Here is a 16,173-nt window from a genome sequence, read left to right on the forward strand (position 1 = left end):
GAAAAAAGAATGACAAAACAAAAGAAAAAAGCCTGTTTACTCTTTGGGAAAAAAAATCACACAGTGATTTTGTCTTGAGTTGTCAATTATTGTTTGCAGAAAATAAAGCTTCGTTAAAATCTTCATGCAAAGCAAGACAGCTGAAAGTATATTATTTTTGCCTTGATATGAGACACCAACTGTTATAAAAGTTTTAACATCCTTTAAATATTGTAGCATTCAGAGAAAAAAAAAATCAGAACAAGCAAAGGAAAAAGTTTTTGAAAGTGTTCCTCAAAACAAATTAATATTTTCAAAAGCTATAGCTTAGTGATTCCTGTAGAGGCGGAAGATGTGTGCTCTGATTTGTTTCTGTGAGTGAGTGCCTAAGCTGCTCAGTGAAAAGATCCTGGAGATCTTTAAAAATATTTAGAAACAAGGAAGGTATTATACAGCTACACACACCACTGGAGCTTTGTTTGAGAAAGGAAGAGCTCCCAGCAGAGCCAGGTCTAAGGAGTCAAGAGGAGAGGGGAGTGCAGAGGGGATAAGCACCATTTATCAAGGTAATGAATAAAAAAGCCAGTCAGGCCAGTGGAATGATTCAACCATTCTAAGAAAACTGGAAAATAAAATAACATGTTGTAAAGATCTTTGATGGATATTGGGATGAAAATTTCACTTTATTTATGATGAGTAATAATCCTCAAGATATAGTAGTTGATCTTTCAGATTTGCTGCTTTTGTTCCTCATAAAGTGAGTGCACAGAAGGAAGGTGAAATAGTTCTTCATTATAGTGCAAATGCACCATAAGAGGAAAAATATCAGGCAGAAAAATACCAAATTTTCTTCTTTAGGTAGGGTAAAACTCTTTGAAGTGTCCTTCAGATACTTGTCCAATTTCAGTACTCCTCTGGTTCCTGCCTATGGCTCTTTCAATATATTCATACTTATATGCAGGTCATGTTTCACTCCTAATCTATAAGAGCTGGGGCACAGAGGTGATAGAAATAATGGTGTCAATTGCACATCATATACTGTAGGTCTTTCATCTTCAATCTTCTTTCATCTTTTCTCAGTCTGCAGCCTCTTGTCACATAGGTTACATCAGCCTGCACTAATAGCCTACACTTATCCAAGCTATAGAAATGTGTAAATTATGTTAACTTATACCCACCTGTCAAACTACTTCTCTGGGAGAAGGTTCCTTAACAAGAGGATGTACTGTGCTCCTTCTTTTTCTCCATCTGCTAGAAAAGCTCATTTCTTACATCCTGTAAGAAAAGGCTACTGTCAGAATGTGCAGAGCAATCCTATTACCTGCTTCTTGGTTCCCTGATCATTTTCTGGGGTGTTGAGACTTTTTTATACATTATTTAGGTCTGAGGAGTTTGCCTACTTTTGAGCTCAAACCCGCTTTGTTAAGTCACACTTGTGGCCTGGCTCAGGCTCTGTCTCCCATTTGCTTCTGATCTTGGGCTGCTGTGTGACAACTGAAGCAGCAAGAGGTAGAAGGAGGTTTAAAGTACAACTTTTCTTGCATGACTTCATGTCTTAAAGTGTGTGTTTGTTTTTTCCTCAGCCTTTAGGGACTGCAGAACATTTTTGGAGAATTTTCCTGTTCTCTCTGCTATGTTCTCCAGAGGGTGGAAACGGAAGAAGAGACGACAACAATGTCACACACTTAAATACATGTGAGTAATGGCACAAGCACTTGTTAAGTCAGATGTTTCTTTGAAACATCAAAAATTATTAAATTTTCATGGGAAGCTTGAAGCATTGTGTATTAAAGCACAGTCACCATGCTTTACATTTTTAATAGCAGCCCTTGGCTTCCCTTTCTGAGACCATCATAGAAGCACGCCCATAAATAATGCTTTCCTAAAATTATTATAAAAAATGGAATTGTGGTTTAACTCACTGATGTTAAACATTATATAGATGTGGAAAAAGTAGATAATTTTATAGGGACTGTTCTATGAGGTGTGTTTGAATGGCAGCCTTAACATTTCACTGCCCTCAATGAAATTAAGGGTTTGGAAATGTATTTTGAATGAATTGCCAAAAAAACAGATCCTCTGAACCACAGCCTTGGCTCCAGGAAGCTGCAAAAGTGTGCTGAGCTTTCTCTTGGCTTCCTGTAGAAATCCACACTTGGTCTATACACGTGAACAAAGGGGCAAGACCTGCATCTCTCCATGGCATAATCCATGCACAGCAGGGACAGAAATGCCAGGTCAAACAGCAGGGTTTTTACTGTGTTACTATGGAGTAACATCTCATAGTATAATAGTGCCAAGTCAGGCTAAAAATTGTTCCACAGTCTGGAGCTGCTGCTGCTGCACAAGACTGTGCATTCTGATAAGTTTCCATTACATGAGCACATATCACTTCCAACAATTACCCAGGAAACAGCACCAGTACACCCACAGTTAGATTTGTGTGGTTTTAAAGTCTTAATTATTAAAATCTAAAGTATTACCAAAAACTTAAGCATGATTATTTCTAAGGATTTCATAATCTTACTGATGCAATTGCATTTCCATTTCTGTAAAATAGTAGCAATGATAGGAAACAACAACAAAGAAAACTGAAAGGGTCAACTCCTGGCACACTCAGGGCCAGTATTTCTTAGTTCCTTGGTACAATACTAAGCAGCACAAGTGATTGTTTCAAAATGTCTTGTTGTAAGGACATTGTAACTGTGTTCACCTGTTACGAATGTCATGAGCTTTGGTGTAAGCAAAGACCATAAATGAACACACACCTATCCAAACATTTTTTAATGGGTGCATGAACAGGAAGAGTTTCTGATCTCATGGCTAAGCCCTGGCAGAACCTTACTCCAGAAGTGGTCCTTCTGGGCAGCATGGAGACTGCTGCACTGGCATGGAGCTGTCAAAGAAATCGTTGTACGCTGTCATGGTTTGAAGCTGTTGTTAGTTGCTGTGATAATACATCTGCACACACAAAATACACAATTAAAGCTCTCATAGTTCTTAAAAGCTTAATCAGTACTTACAGAGACTAGCATTTATATGTTTTTTATATAAAGAGCTGGTGGGAATATTTACTCAAACTATAAAATTCTAAGTTACTGCATAGGAGAAGCAGGTTCCCTCTGTGACATTTCCTCTGTCCTGTAGCTATGCTAGAGAAGATCAAGACATCTTCCACTGAGAAGAGAGGGAGTGCATCTCCAGTGGCAGTTCTCTGAGTTCAGTGTAGTCCTTATACTCTGCATAATAAACCTAAGAGAAGTTGGCTGCTTAAAGACCTGTGTGAGATTGAAGCAAAGACATCATTCATCTCTAAGAGATTAATGAGAAGCCTTCATATGCCAGCCCTCCTACAACCACCTTACACTTCCTGGCTGATATTCCCTGTGGCAGCTGCAGTCGATGCACTTGGCAAATTTAGTGCCACCTTGGCAACTTTATCACCTCCTCAGCAGCTGTGCTTATGTTGGCTGACACCAGGGATGGGTCGTGGGCCACCTTTTCCTGATTAGTGCCAGTCCCCACGGAGTGTGAATGGGCTGCTGGGCTGCCAGCTTGCCCCAATTTTTTGTTTTGATTTTGCTGTGAAGAGTCAGAATGCCTGAAGGTAATTCCTGTTGTTCAGCCAGTACTCTTAGACAGGGACATTACTTTCCATTTTGTGACTTTACAGGTCTGCAAAGCACATGAGACATTTATGATGTCACATTAGAATTCTTTTACTTAGTATAAACATAAAACTTGAGAATATTGCCTACAGAAGAAATGTCCAATTAGAGGAAAAGAGAAAAGCATTCCTTTTGTAAAACTTACCAAAATCTTAGTTATAGTGAGCAGAGAAACAAATACCTCTGTATTTTGATAATAGTTGGTCTGCTAAGGCAGAAAAGCTTGCCATGAATTCATGAATGATTTTTATTAAAGTATTTTCAGATAACATAATCTGATTTTCATATGGGTTGATATTCCAACATTCTGTTCAGGATTGCATAATTTCAGTGTGTAGTTGCTTACAAACAATTTTTGCCTTAGACATAGATATGCAAAATAACATTAACTCTGCAGTATGACATGCTGTTAGGGTAGGTATTAATTGTTTTAGTTTGGGGCAGTACATCAAAATGCATAATTTTTCTGTGAATAAAATTTTGTGGGTTTTTAACACACAAAACCAGCCCCCACAACGCAAATGTTCATTTGTTCTGAAGTACCCATTTGTTAAACCCTCTGAATGGATCGTTACCTTACATCTGGTTCTCCTAGATATAGCTGTGTATATTTAGAAAGCTAGCACTTTATGAAAAGGACCTAAGTTGCCTGTTCCCTGCATGGGGAATATCTACATTTAATCCACCAAACCTTCTAATGTGTTACAAGCACTTCTGGTAGAAGAGAACTTTGGATATGTTTTCTCCCAAGCAGTGCTCACTGGATTTCCATCTACTTTTAGATACACTTCTAAAGGAAATTTAAAATGTAGAAACTTTCTTCTGTTGTTTCATGCTTGGTATTATCATGGGATACTAACAAAAGGCCTGAAGCTGTTTTTAAGAAAGCATAAACATATGCTTTGTTCATTTCATATCTTCTTTTCATTCATTTTCAAATATGTCTTCTTTTCCTTGAAATTGTCATGATTCACACTGTTCTTCATATTTTCATGAGATAGAACAACCTGATTGTGCCAATCCCTTAAATCCATTGATATTAATGTTTTTATCAGCAGACATAGGTTCTCTTGCTGTTCATTCTACTAAGGGATTTCCTTGTTTCTTCCCCAACTTTCTCTTAAGACAATGAACAGCATTGGGGAATTAGGAGAATTATTTTCTTTAGTAGATACGCTACATGAATTTTTTTCCTCAGTCCTAATTTTTCTTCAGCTAAATGCAAATGAAGTCATCCTAAACAAGCTAAGCCTGTGAAAGCAGCAAAGAACTGAACCTGCTTGAACACATTAAATGTCTCTGAGAAACATCTACGTGGGACATCAGCATCCTACAAGTCAGCTCCCAATATGCACCAGCTGGCAAAAGTATTAGATATTTTACTAAAATGCTTGTACCTTTTGGAGGTCATTTCTTAATGCATGATCCCACTGTGCTGTTATCAGGTTTAAAAATCTAGCCCAGTAGAACAACAACCCAGAGTGGAGGACACAGAGGTTTCAGCTGTTTGAAGCAGTTTCTGCTTCGCCATCCCCTCTGACCTTGAACACGCTCTGCATCATTAGGGCTAAGTTCTGCTTTTCTCCAGCCCCATAAATCAGCAGTTTCTCGCTGTAGAGAGGTAGGGCTTGGATGGAAGGGGCAAAGAAAGGCCTAGGTTAGTTGTGAAAATAGTTTGTTCTTGAGAAATGTGACAAAAGAGAGTTTTTGCTATTACTGCTTCAGATGAGCAAGGGACTTGACTTCGCCTCCCTTTTTCCAGCTTAGTGCTCTCCTGAGCACAACAGGGCACAGCCACTGATTTTTAAAAGCCAAAACAAACCTTTAAATTCTTTCAAGTGTGGCCTTGCAAACTTCAAGTGGAAGTAGATGCTGCCTTTCAGCAGCATGTAAACTATTGAATCTCACAAAAGGTAAGTTTTTCAGGAGCACATTCTGAATGTTTTTGTTCATGCTGCCTTTAGGCAACTCTTTGATCATAGAAGTTAAGGATATTGTCGTGAGGCCTGTGACTCCTTGGGCCTTTCTGCGTCACAAAGTTTTCCAGACCCAATTCAGAATTGCATATTTAGAAACTTAGAAAGTTGAAGTGTTAAAATTTCTGAATCCACTCCCCTCCTTTTTTTTTTTCTTTTTTTTTTTTTTTATTTTTTTGGTGTTTTGGTTTTTTTTTTCTAGTTTTGTTTTTGATTTTTTGTGAAGCTCTTTGTACAAAGAGGGAGGCCTCAATTTAATTTGGGCGTTCAACGTGAGCCGCTAGCAGCCACAGGTGAGGAGGATGATGCTGATGAGCAGGTGGGGAAGGCGGGACGGGTCCCTGTGAGGGGGCTCCGGGTGCACCTGAGAGCAGTTGAGGTGAAGTGGCAGGAGGGGAGATTGCCCGAGGGCATGGAATGGGTCAGCCCAGAAAACAGGAGCCTGGCTCGGGAGAAGGTTTGAAAAGGTGTCCGTGGGCTGCGCTGCGGGGCTCGCCGGTGGCTGCCGGGGCACTGCGTGCGGGGACGGCTGCTGCTGGCCGTGAGTGACTTTGGGAACCCTGAACCACGGCGGGCTGCCACCCTGGGACTCGTGTTAACAAGAGAGCGGCACTGCAGGGACTGCTCCATGTTTTCCAGGCGAGGGGAGCCATGTGAGGCGAGGTGAGGTGAGCCCTTCCGCGGGGTCAGTGTGAGCGCAGGAGGTGCCCGTGACCTCCGGCGGCTGTCGGGCAGCGTGAGGGGAGTGTCTGGAGCAGATGCAGGTTCGGTTTGTGTTCAAAAGCAAATACGTCAATATAGAATGAAATAATTCATTCTTCTTGGCGTGGAATTGTAGTGCCTTGTGTTACCTTTCTTATGACGAGAACTAAAGTTCTTGTCCATGGGGTGCTTTATTGAGTTTAAAGCTGAACTTTAGATGATCCTTAGAAGGCTGACTACCTGCATTTTCTCTAGGAAAGTGTGGGAACTTTGGGGTAGCTGAAGGATTAAATCTTTTGTGTGCTAAGATTTTGCTTTGAAAGCAAGGCTGGAAAATTCTACTATAAGATGAGGAAAACTCAGAGCTAACAGGGACTGGAGCGGTGTGAATGTTGTGGTCAGCATGGGAATGGCCACACTCCCTTTGTCACTGTAGCAGGTGAGAGGCTTTTATGTGTGGTTAAAGTTTTCATGGCATGGATAAAATATAAGCTTACTAAGTCATTCCTAGAAATGTGATTGGAAATACGGCTTCCAAGATGAGGACAGAGCAACTCCTTGGAGTAAATGGTTAAATGGTGTAGCTTTAGAGGTGTAGGAACAAGTGCTGTGTTAAGCTAGTTCCTTGATAGGATAAGATATTCAGGATAAAGGATTACTTAACTAATGCTCAAGTTGAGAATTAGATTACTCAGTGGATGGTCATTGTACTAGATTATTGCCACCTGTATTAAAAGTCATTAAAAGGAATTGATTGCTTGTGATTATATCTTTGTACCTTGTTTTCCCCTTGGGCTGTGAGGGAAGTTAGTGGGAGAAGCTAGAATATAGGCTTTTGTTGAAGGCACCTGATGCTGCTGGCAGCCTGCTTTTCTGGGAGCAATAGCTCTTGAGAAAACTGGGGCTTCCACAAGGCAAGTTTGCTATATTTTAGGTAGGAAACTAAATGGGTTGGGTGCAATTGCCCTTTCCATCTGGCTTTTCAGTCTCACTGATGCCTACATGCCAAAGGTGGATGTTGGTGATCTTCAGGAAGCACACAGTTGTGTCAAGGGCAGGTACAGGGACTAATTCTGTGCATACCGGTGGCAGGTGCTTGGTTTAATTATCGACAGGATGTGAGACTCTACAGGGACAGGAGAGGAAGAGTGTGAAAATATGTCTCTGGCATGAACTCATACTGGGTTTGTGTGGCGAGAGTGGTTGAGGATGCTATGATTTGTCTGGAACACCTCTGGAGAGGAGTGAATACACAACAGCTGACCTGAATTCAACTTAATTGCACTTGTTTAGCTCTTCCCTATCCCTAACACCTCTGAGGCAGAGGGGTAACATCTAACACATGTGCCCTGTGTAACCTTCAGTGAACTGAGCAGAGGGGAGGATAACAAGGCTTTATTGTAAGCATGTGACTGTTCTCACTGGTCTTATGGAAAAGCCTGTTTCTCCCAGTTATAAGGGATGCAGTTTTCTTCACATCAGCTACCTTTACACGCAGAAGTGAATTTCTACTGTAGTGACAAAAAGGCTGATGCAGTCCATGTGTAAATGCTATAAAATGCTAAGCAGGCATGAAAAGACTCTGCAGCCTCTGCATTTGGCAGCAATATAATTGCTATTGGAGTATCAGCTAGTGCTTGCAGTCTAGAAGGAGGCCAGAATTTGGAAGGTTTAGAGAAACCCTTTTTTTGTCCCAAGGACAAACTCACCCTAACAGTGTATCAAAGCAAAGTCTGAAGAACAATGCGGTCTATAAGTAAATGCAGGCAGTTGACTAATTTGATAGAGAATTAATCAGTCAATTCAGCAGACAAAATACAAGAAAAACTTAATTTTACAGTCTAATAAGAAGCAACTTGCACAAAGTTAGGAATACATACTTAATAATTTATGTAAATTAATTGCTCTTGGAATAACTTACCTTGGGTGATAATTATGTTATTGAAACATCTTATAGTCCACTTAGGATGGTTTCAGGAGTATGTGCTGTAATTCAAGTAGAGATATCAAATGTAGAACAGTAATAGAAGGCAGTCTCATGGCCTCTGAATGTGTGGGCCACTGGGCTGAAAAATTATAGACGCTACTCTGCTCTGGGGGCTGGGGGGAAAAGGACCCATTGGGACATAGTTCTTTGGCTGAGCTACAAATGGCTTCCCATATTGCATGAAGTGGGAGAAAAGTGCCTTCTTAAATGTGAAGCAAATCTGTATGATCCAGTGCTCTGCTTAATTGATTAACCAGCACCAAAGCATTGCCTGAATGAGGGAGGAGAGGAAGTATATTTTTGAACTGACAGATCCCTACTTTTAAATCCCTTAGATCAAAAATTTATCTATAATTAGCAAAAGGCATCCATATGGTGACTTTTCCAGTCCCAGATGGGTAGCTGTCATTTTGCACATGATCTTTGCTTCTCTTTTGAAGTAGAAATGAGTAATCTTGGAAATATTAGTCTGACTTCAACTATATTTATCCTTCTATCAACAATGATGACACATTTTGATTTCTTTCTGGGTGTGCACAGTATGTGCTGTGGTGCTGAGGATTCCAGTTGCCGTAATTTTCAGTGGAAAGAATAATGATCACAGGGAACTGTAAGTAGGTTATTATGGACTATTTATGTATTTAAATAGAAAAGCCAAAATTTTCAAGAGTAACGATGCAAAGATGTGCCAGACTTGAAACTCTGTTGCAGACCTGATAGAAGATGTTCTGCAAGTGCTGGAAATTTGCTCCTCTTCTCAGTGATGTGTTACCTGGCACAGTAGCAGCTATACATCTGCTCCTGCCTGGCAGGTGACTGCTGGGAATAGCTGTGCCAGAACAAACAAAAAAAAAAAGTTAAAATTATTTACTCTGCCAGAAAAGTTTAGGTATCTGACTTCTCTTTTTCTCCTAAGTACTGCAGTACTAATCCAAAGCATGGTTCTTTCTGCCTTTTGAAAGCAGTTTATGCAGTGGTGCCATTGTGTGTTTAGACTTCCATTTTATTTTTTGGGTGGTGGGGATTGGAAGGTAATTGTGTGTGTAAGGAGATGGTATTTTGTAGTAGGTGCTGTCTGTGCATGTCTTCCCTATCTCACTTTACAAAAAATATCTTGGTTGCTTGAGCTCAAGTATCCATGTAGAGAGGGCAGCAATCTCTGTAAGTGGTACAAAACCTTGACATTCCTCTTAGTAAGCATTCTCCTTAAAATGCAGTCTTATTTTGGAGGGGAAAAAAATGTTACAGTACAGATATTTGTTACCACAGGCAGCATCAGAAGCAAGAGGCCACGTCCAATCAAATGAAGTAAATGGAATTACCCTGAATTTACTCCTGTATAAGTGAGAGCTCGTTTCAAGCCCCAAGCTACATGAAAATGATTGCTGTTCTCTTTGCCTGTATGAAAGCTGACATAAATACAACCTAGAGTGAACTTATTTAGCAAGTGATAGGGTACATTTTTTCATCATGATTAAAGGGCCTTAAGATTTCAAGTCTCAGATGCATGGAAGTATAAAGGTGCCTGAGCTTTGTTAAGATCAATAGGAATTAAATGCTTAAGTGACTCAGGCCTAGGTATCTGAAAACATTCAATCATTTCTTAGCAGCTCAGTGTTCATAGTTCTTTCTTTGCAGTGCTGTCCTTGTGATAAAATTTGATTTTTTAAAAAAAATACCTGTGAAGCACAGGTGATGTGAATGAATGTCAGAAGCTTCTTTTTTAGATTAATGTATTTTACAAGCAATTAATATTTTAGTATTGCTAGCGTAATAGTAGGTGAAATTTTAGTATAGTTATAAACTACACAAGCATCTGTTTGTGAACTTTGCAAGTATTTGCAGGGGTAAAAGACCTGAAGACTAATTTCATTACATGTGGAACACCTGCAGTCAGTGAGCAGAAACCCCACCCAGACACTCAGATGCAGTTGGAGAACAATGGTCTTGTGTTCAGCTGTGTTACAACTTCTAAAGCATCCAGTACTTCATAGCTTGGGGTTTTTGATTTTTTTGCCCTCAGTTGTAGCAGATGTCAGAAGAGAGTGATTTGTTTTCTATTACACTTATTAAAACCTTTTCTGTGATTTCAGCCTGCTACTTCAAGTTCCTTTTCTGTTTTGCTTTGGACACTCTTTTGACATTGCTGTACATAAAGATTAGGAGAATGCCTTTGGAAACAAGCCCACATGGGTTAGATCAGTAAGAAACCAGTAGGAAAACATCATTGCTGTGGTCTGCATATCACGAATCAGGATGAAGAATTGTGCTGACATCCAATGATGAAGTAGCTTGCTAAGTGGTCTGGGGTTTATTTTGCTCCATGTTTTTTTCAAGCTGTGATTATTAGATATCAAGAAAGAACAGGAAGTTTTACAGATACTAGATTAAATAACCTAGCATTTCATATCTGGTAAGTTTGAGTTGGGCCTCTCAATTCTTGATTAAGTATGTAAGCCTGTAAAAATTTTGTGTATATACTTGAAGAAAGTGACAAAGATTTAAATATTGTGGCAGAACCTAGCTCCAATGGGTATAGAAATATTTGCTGTGTACCTCTCATTCTAGTAAATCATTCACAAATAAATTAAGCCACAGCTAAACTGTAACTAAGGACTTGTGGCCCCAGCAGTGTTCAAATCTTTACTTCTTAAGAGACTGTGGAAAATTGAAACAGTAAAAATTATTATTCAGATCCAATGGAGGATAACCAGTGGAAATATTTGAATTGTATGGTTTTCAAAAAGAACTGGGGAAGGTTTCTGCCCCCACACTTTTACCTTAAGACATGTGTAAGGTGCAGCAAGTTAAGACTTGACATGTGCCAAATTTTCAGGTTTGACTTTTGAATTTGAGGGTTGTTATAGGTTCTCTCAACTGACTTCTCTTCTGTTGGAGCCTAACAAGTACTGGTGGGCAAAAAGGGTACAGATATTTTTCCATTTGCAGTTTCTGCAGGAGATTTGCCACAACATTAAATTGGTACAAATCTTACAGAAAAATACCTAAAGTAACAAAGAACACTTAATCATACACAGCACCCCATAAACTAATACATGTTGAACATCAGTAGATACTGTGTCCAAGTCTTTCTGTCAGTCCAAATAGTTCAAGATGAGGAAATTCTGCTGCTGTATTTCAGAGCTTCTCCTTATATGTGATTAATGCTTAATAAAGCCTAAATTTGCACCCCTATGGGTTGAGATTTTTCCTCAGTTCTCCGAGGTGCAGGCAAGAATCAAAATTCAAACAAAAAGTTAATGAGTTCCTAAAATTTGCTCATTGCCATCTAATTTTTTTTACTTGACTTCTCTTAGAATTAATTACAGCTAAGACAGCAAAAAGCTGAATTCATAAGATTAAACATGATTGTAAACTTATAAAGAGTTTTTGGGTGACCAAAATATCACATAGCTCTAGCTGGTAAAAAACTTCATCTTGTGCCATCTTTAATGTTTGATGCACTTTTGTCAGATGTAGACTAAACTATATTACTGTCATGTATGCCTTCAAAAAATCCACAAGAGACCCCAATCAATCAGGCCAGTGGAAAGAGAAATGTGGTTTTTAAAAGGGAAAATTTGTGCATAAAGAACTTAAAGGTGCTTAGTGGATGAAGCTCTATTCAGGTGTGGTTTTTACTGTCTAGGACAGAGCTATGAACTGTTTGCAGTATAATCACCAAGGTAAAGGGAAGAGTCCTATCAACATGTGTGCAGATACAGCACCCTCCAGAGAGGTTTAGAAATCTGATTCCTGTTCTGTTCTCATTCTGATCTTTAATTGCATGCTGTTTGTCAGAATCTGGGACAAACTTAGAGGGAAAGGATCAAGAGGAGACTTGTATTTTTTATTGTTCATAGGAGTATGCAGGGATATTTTTATGTACAGCGAAATCTAGAATGCCTTGTCAAAGCTTTGAATTCTGATTCTTTCCTGATGCAAACTTTAATCTGCTGTATACAGTATGTAGATTCCCAAAGCCTTTAGCAAGTCTAAATGTTCTGTTTCTAATAGAGATGTATAGAAAACAGGGATTAATCTGTGTAGATAGGAATCATTTAGAATGTAACAGCAGGGAACTACAGGAAGTATTGCCCTGTGTTATTGCACATGCTGCTTCTTCACAAGGCTTCAGGCAGTTTAGAAACTGTGTGATCGAGAATATCTTCATGAAAATCCAGAAGGATAGGTACAATCAATGTCAGTTAGTAACAAATCAATGAGACAAAGACTAATGTTCAATTACTTTATTGTGCCTAGCTTGTTTCCCACACATTTGTCATCTCTTTGCATTCTTAGGCTTCATTGCTGTTGGATTTATTACTGCCCTAAGGTCCCTCCAGATATTTCTCTGTACTTCAGGATCACTTAAACACCATGAATAAAATACATACAGACAGTTTTTAATAGCATTGAAGTGACATTTCATTCTGGGCTTTGGCCATACTCTTATTAGTCAGATCTATGTGCCCTCATGTGGTTTCTTAGGAGCTTATGAGGTAAGGGGAATAGGTGGGAGCCCAGTTAGATGTAAAACCAATTTGAGACTTGCCTGGATTTTAGCAAGGAAGCAAGTTAAATTTTATCATCCTATACATAAGATGATAAAACTTAACTTATATATACATGTATATTTTATACACCAAAAGATGTATAAAATCCCTCCTGATAATCCTCTGCTGAAGCTTCTGTCATCCATAAATGGCTGTGGGAGGCATCCTTTCTTACAACCTGTTCCTGATTCTCCTTGGTGATGCTACATTCCCTCTTTCCTGGCCCAGGTGGGATGATCAGAAATTCCCAGTGCACAGTCCAGCAGCAGAAGTGATGCTGCTTCTGGGTACCAACAGGACCCCTGCTCTGCAGGAATCTCTCCATATGGGAGTTCTATCCAAATTGCTCTGGTATTCCATTTCCAGTGTCCATCCTTCAGTTGCAAACTGTTTGCTTTCCTAAGGGACGCATCATGTTTCAGTACTTCAAAATTATGCATGAAATTTATGGCTCTATGAAAACAAGGAGTTATTTGCTCCTCACAGAACCAGGAGTCCTGGGACTTAGGTGATTAGAGAGTTGCAGGGCTGCTTTATCAGCCATGTTATAGCCTGAGTTACTGCCTTCAGCTGTTCTTTATCTGCTGTTTACAAATACTTGTTTGCTTCTGTGCTTTCTGCTGCTTTTTAATCTCCTTTTTATCACTGTGTCACTAAAATCTGTTTATGCCACTCTCCTCTAGTTACACATTTTCTGCATCTCTTGATTGGGTAGTTGCAATAGTGCTATTTCTGTGTTAATGGAAAGCAACTTTTAAAATTCTTTTTCCATTCTCTGTCTCTGAAAAGCAATTCCATTGGGTTTTTATTTATCTCTTGCTGCTACTCTTTGCATTTTACTGGGAATAATTTCTAGATTTTCCTCCTTTTTAAGTTTTTCCCATTCTTTTTTAAATCAATGTTATTGTCATCATCAGTCTGATCCTGTGAATAGGAAGCTTTTATTCCATTGTTTTTTATTGAAACAGCTTTCCAGCTTGTTTTGGAAGGTATTGTTCCTTGCCTTTTGAATTAGAAACAAAGGCCAGTAACATCTGTTATCAAATAATGCTTTATTGGAGATTTGAAACAGTTGTTGAAGTGTTAGAAAGCCTTTGAAATCTGTGACTCTACTTGATCTACACTAATTGGAAATCTTACCTAACCATTTTCAAAAACATTAAAAGCCATATTGCCAGATTTAATCCTTGACTTAGGCTGCTGGGAGTTTGTGGCTGTCTTTCTGCCCAGTTAATTAGTTCATTCTCTAATTTGAATTATTGGGAAGGTGCCTCTTGGGCATGGTGTGATGAAACTGTATTGAAAGGTGCAGGAGGATTCAGCGATCCCATCACGTGTAGATGTTAATCTGGCACTGGTTCTCCATATATTCCTTCTGTTCCTTTTCATGAGAAGCCCAAAGATACTCAATCATCCAAATGACATTTCCCAATCTTGATTAATCTGTAAGTCTTTAATTGGCTGTTCCCTCTATCTGTTCCTAACATAGGTCTCCTGTGTCAGCTTTTTTCCTTTCAGCATGGAATCATTCTGTGTTTAGAAAGCAGGAGAGTTTTTGCATTTTGATTTAATTTGATATGGTATTTCAAGTACCCTCCAGGATACTTTTCTATTGGTCTTTTTAAATACATTATCAGAATATAGCATTAATTCATTACCTTAAATCATAAAATGTTTCAGTGGTTAAATTTTATTTCATGAGGACTTTGTACTTCCTAGAACTGGAAGTTTCTTACAAAAAAGCAGCCCACAAAAGGCAGTGGCATTAGAAGTAAGGCAAAAGAACACAAAGGAATTCCCAGGTTAAAAAAAATTCTCTAACTAGGATGAGACTCACAGGATGAACTATTATTTTAAGTATGCAACTAGAAGAATCTGCTTGTTTAACATGTTATTTTCCAGAACACTTAGTTACTCCTAAAAATTTGAAAACAGCTTGTGAATTTTCATGCAATGTTTCTTCATATAGTCATGCAAAGATACCTTGTGATGATTCAAGGATTAATAATACCTGTAAGGTGCACCCAGCATGGCTGGATGCATTGAATGTCTTGCTGCAGAGAATGGCCAAAGCTCATATTAAAAGAGCAATGGTATCAGCTGGCTGAGATCCTTGCTGGGAGCTGGTGCCCACTGAAAGCTAGAGGAAGATCTGTCACATGTGAGGAGACTGGATGTGTTAAGTATTTGTTAAGAATGTGTAATTGTATTCAAATGTGGTAAATTTCTTACCCTTCTTAAATGAGTCGTTGTTTATGAATCTGACATGCTTATTTGGCAGAGGGTGGCATTGTAAGGTAATATATATTGTGGAAACTTCACAACTCCTCCTGTGAAACTACAGTGTGGTTACAAAATGTCTAACAAGAAGTGCTGAAGGATGACATAAAAAAAAACCCAAACCGTGACTACTATCTTGGAGGTATTGAATCCCGTTTTAATGAAGTTGCATCTATTGGAGTCCCCTCTCTGTAGTCCTGGTCCCAGGTTACCTTCACCCATACCTGGAGCCTCCTGCTGAGAAATATTTCCTTGCCTCTTACTCCAAACGTTAATAGTCTGTTGAAGTTCAGCCCTTCACATAGTTTCCAAAATGCTTGAGTTCCTCTGGGAATTGAATTTGCAATAAAAATGTAAAATAAGTCTAGAAATTCCATTGAAAAACATATTGGGAAGAATTCATCTGTATTTCAAGCTTGGTACTGTTGTAGCCTGGCTTAAGCTCTGCAGTAGGAATAGCTGATACTGGTGGCAGGGAGGGGAAAACCGCCCCTGGCAGATGTTCTGCCTGTCCTGTTGCTTCTCTAATGCATAGCAATGTTTTATTGTCCCAGATGTCATCAGAAAGGCTTTTTCCCCTTCAGTAAATACTATCTGGGGCAAAGCAGGTGAAATCACTGGTGACTGGGAAATTTTAGCCCAAAGTAAAAGAAAGATGAGGCTACAAGTTCTGTTTTCCTTTCTTGACTGTGTTAAATCAGAAATATGGTAACATTCATTTGCTTAAATAGAAGGAACGTGGGGATAGGAAGCAATCTGAAATAGAATGGACTCCTTTAATCTGAGATTGTCCCAAGAAGAAATTGGTTTAAGAGTTGATTTGAAACTACAGGCTGACAGAGGTGTTCTAGGGGAACCTTTAGAATCAGGCACCTGTTTCCCACACATTTTCAGTGAGAATTTGATACTTTGCTATCCCATTGTATCTTTAGATGCTTTCTGGTTTAATTCTGTGTTATCTCTCTCCTGGTTTGTTACAGGGGTTGGTATTTTCAAATTTCCTTCATAGTTCGCGGTATCCATTA

General features: G+C 39.1%; 1 protein-coding gene across 16 annotated transcripts in view; it reads left to right on the forward strand.

Moving 5' to 3' along the window:
- CPPED1 (calcineurin like phosphoesterase domain containing 1) overlaps positions 1 to 16,173 on the forward strand; it is a 439,059-nt gene that overhangs the window by 147,746 nt on the left and 275,140 nt on the right. For 15 of the 16 annotated variants that reach the window (XM_059862184.1, XM_059862194.1, XM_059862182.1 and 12 more), the window contains one exon: positions 1,563 to 1,674. The exons of the other annotated variant lie outside the window; for it this stretch is intronic. The gene's annotated coding sequence lies outside the window, so the exon portion shown is untranslated. The remainder of the gene's footprint in view (positions 1 to 1,562; positions 1,675 to 16,173) is intronic. 16 annotated transcript variants of the gene reach the window in all.

The sequence above is a fragment of the Haemorhous mexicanus genome, chromosome 17, assembly GCF_027477595.1.
Source record: "Haemorhous mexicanus isolate bHaeMex1 chromosome 17, bHaeMex1.pri, whole genome shotgun sequence".
NCBI lineage: Eukaryota > Metazoa > Chordata > Aves > Passeriformes > Fringillidae > Haemorhous > Haemorhous mexicanus.